At 46.4% G+C, this 3231-nt stretch overlaps 1 protein-coding gene across 1 annotated transcript in view; it reads right to left on the reverse strand.

Annotated features, from left to right (window-relative positions):
- Nucleotides 1-2807: 2807 nt before the first annotated feature.
- The window catches only part of LOC125948972 (protein cup-like), a 4335-nt gene continuing 3911 nt past the window's right edge, over nucleotides 2808-3231 (reverse strand). Inside the window, exon 3 of the mRNA XM_049675543.1 lies at nucleotides 2808-3231. This exon is cut by the window's right edge and continues 2300 nt beyond it. The gene's annotated coding sequence lies outside the window, so the exon portion shown is untranslated.

Here is a 3231-nt window from a genome sequence, read left to right on the forward strand (position 1 = left end):
ATGATAGCATAACATGAGCATGGTTCTTACACACTTCAGAACCTTCACCACGGTACCGTTTCGCTGCGTAATGATTTTCCTGCGAATGATTCCACGTGTACCGCGGAGATTCATCACACACGAAACCACGAGAGGCCCAGCCTGCTGTGAAAGTAAAATGGCTCGATCCTTGGGAAAATCGTCTCCACTCCGCTTCAAGTAGAACGATTTGAAGCGATGCATTTTTGACAACTCTTTTGTCTGGCAAGGATAACATATGCGGTTCCAGGTCCCGGAACGGCGTCCCTCTTATCCCGATGAGCCCTAATTGCCACGTGAAACCTATGCACCCATCTCAGCATTGCTGCTCCGGTATTGTTCCCATGTAGACCTCCGGCAGGGGTGCGCCTGAGGATGCGCTCACAGCAGGATGCGTGCAAACACACGTGCGTGTGCCACGCAAAGTCGTGCTCTTCACTCGGTGCATCTTACATCCAGACCGATGTTATGCTCGAGTCCCTTTCTTTTTCGGTGCAAGGATGCTGTTTTGACAGTTGATCAAGCGTTTTGCACCACACTTTTATGTGAATTGAGATGGTACGCGCACACACAGGGGAATTATAATACGGGAAGGGTGCACGAGAGTAATGTGGTGTGGTAGCGGAAGAAGCCTCTTGTCGAGATAATTGTCGAGCATAATTGGCATCGAGAGCAGTACGCTTGCCACATGCACTCGCAGCCGTTTAACGGCGTTTCCATGGATATCTTAATCCACTAATTGACAGAGTACGCTGCGATGCTGCGCCCGGGGTCGATACGCCATGTACCACGAGTTGTGGATCGTGCTTGAGAACTTGAGCGGGTTCTGATGAAAGTGCCTCGGCCCTCGATATACTCCAAATCGGCCAGTCCAAACAATGCTGTAAGATGCAGAAAAAAATATATATTAATTTTCAATAGTATGTTGTAGGGTACTACATTAAATAAAAGTAAAACAATATATTTAAGAATTTACTACAGATCTAGTACAGATAAATCACTAAATAATAATAACTTCAAAGTTCCATCAAACGACACTAGCGTAATAGATTTTATATTATCATCATTTTGCACCTCGATAACAAGCAAATGGTCGAACGATGGACCATGAAAACCCATCACCAGCAGCAGCCACGTGTCAAACCGTATTATCGGGCTAATACTTTATCAAAAAGCCAAAGCCCATGTGCTCTAGTGGCAGTGATGTCACTCTCAAACGGGAATTCATTGCTTTTCTGAAGACTTTTGGTACGGGGAATTGAACCGGATCGTCATTGCCATCATAACCATGGACGATGACCAGCTCGATCTGATCTCGCGGCCGGGAACAGCAACGTCATTGAATATGCTTCACTTCCACAAAGTCGCACACACGTTGTTGCACCATCCACAAAACTAGCCTACTCCGACTTGTCACCAACGGAGCGAGGCTACGAAAACAACGGAAATACATCTTCCGGTTCCGATTGCAACGGTCGATAGAGCGAGCGAGAGAGAGCTCTCGATGCCAAATGGCTGACCGAGGGCGATGATGATGCTGCTGCAGCTGCTGCGGTATGTCCTGCTGGTATGTTGACTTCCGCAGCCCGGTGGGGCCAATGGGCAATCAGTGCATTCGAGCAGTCAAGCCAGGTCGAGCGAGGTCCTTCTGGTGGTCCTTCTAGCCATCTGCGTGCCAACGTACTTGAACGCGTCACAAACCAATTCCACCATCACTGCCTCTGGACTGACACGTTTGGCGATCGCAAAAAAGGGCCACCAGCGTGGCTCTAGTCTCTAGTTAAACATTCCGTTCGCCTGCGGCTTATTTTGCTGTTGACCCCCGTGGGAGGGGTATCGGAACGAAATCAACGGACGGTGGTGGCCGTTGGCCGAAAGCAACCTTCGGCGTTCGGTTCGGCGAAGAAGTCGACCCCCGCCGGTGATGTCGGCCAAGCGGCGAGTGTACAAAAGCTGTGCGAAATAATTGAAAACTCGCCACACGGCACCCGGGATGCAGCGAATTCCGAAACCGTCGTTCCGAGGAGCAGCGGCAGCGGTTCATGAAAAATCCGGGCCACGTAGCCAGCCTTTCGCCTTTGCTGTCCGGTTATCCTTGTCGGTGCACATCCGCTTGACAGCGGCCATCGGCGCGACGCTCATAATCGAGCAATCTCTCTGAGCCAAATCCAAACCGGAAGTAGCGCACATGGGGCCACCGTTTTGGTGATTCCGCGACAACGGCAGCCGGTAGGAAAGGTATTCGATGTAGACGCGACGTTCCGTGATGATGGAAGGCAGGAACACGGAGAATCGATGTCTTGTGCTTCATTTAATGAAACTCATAACCCGATCTCACTAGCAAACAAACACCGAATCCAGGGCATTCGCCTGTACGGAAAGGTGGTTATGAAGGAGATGGTGGCAATGGCAACTATGTTTCAATTATTTTCGCAAAAAAACAACGAACACCGCCACTGATGCTGAATGCAATTGACCTAGAAATTGAAGGATATTTTTTTTATTGATGATTTTGATTTCTAAGTTAAATCGTACTTATATATCAAACGTACTTCATAGGTTTATTCCGCTGTTACTCTTGATTCAATCATTTCAGATCGTTTGCTAGAATCTTAAAGAATAATTTATCATCACTACTTTGACACACTTTTTCTTCTATTTTGCTTATCTACTAAACAACACTACTAACATAACAAATGCAGCTTAACGATCACCAGTTACTGTATAACAATATTTTCTGCAAAAACACATATAATCATATTTATTTGAAACCAAATCCATCCACCTAGTTTGAACATTAACTAAACAAACATTATTTCATAAATTCGCCAAATGATTCTTCTTCTGCTTCTTAATCATTATCATCATCATGTCACATTCTAACGAGTCCACAACGTATCGATGGATCCAGGTCTAGCTGCGGGCGATAAGACGTTGGTTTCACAAAAACCGCTGAGAATATTAACTCTGTAAATGTGCAAGCGATAAACTCTGTTAGGCCACTGGCCTCCAACATGGAAATCAATTGACATACGATCATACTATAAAACAATGCGCGATGACGTTGCTGCTGCTACTACTACTACTACTATTAGTGTGCCGCGGTTATGTTACACGTGTTTCTTGGTGCACGAACGCCGAAATCATCCTACTATGAATATGGCCTTATCGGACTAACTATCTAGCTTTTCTCCGTTTTCCTTCTCTCAATCA

This window comes from Anopheles darlingi, chromosome 2 (genome assembly GCF_943734745.1).
Source record: "Anopheles darlingi chromosome 2, idAnoDarlMG_H_01, whole genome shotgun sequence".
NCBI classification, from domain to species: Eukaryota; Metazoa; Arthropoda; class Insecta; order Diptera; family Culicidae; genus Anopheles; species Anopheles darlingi.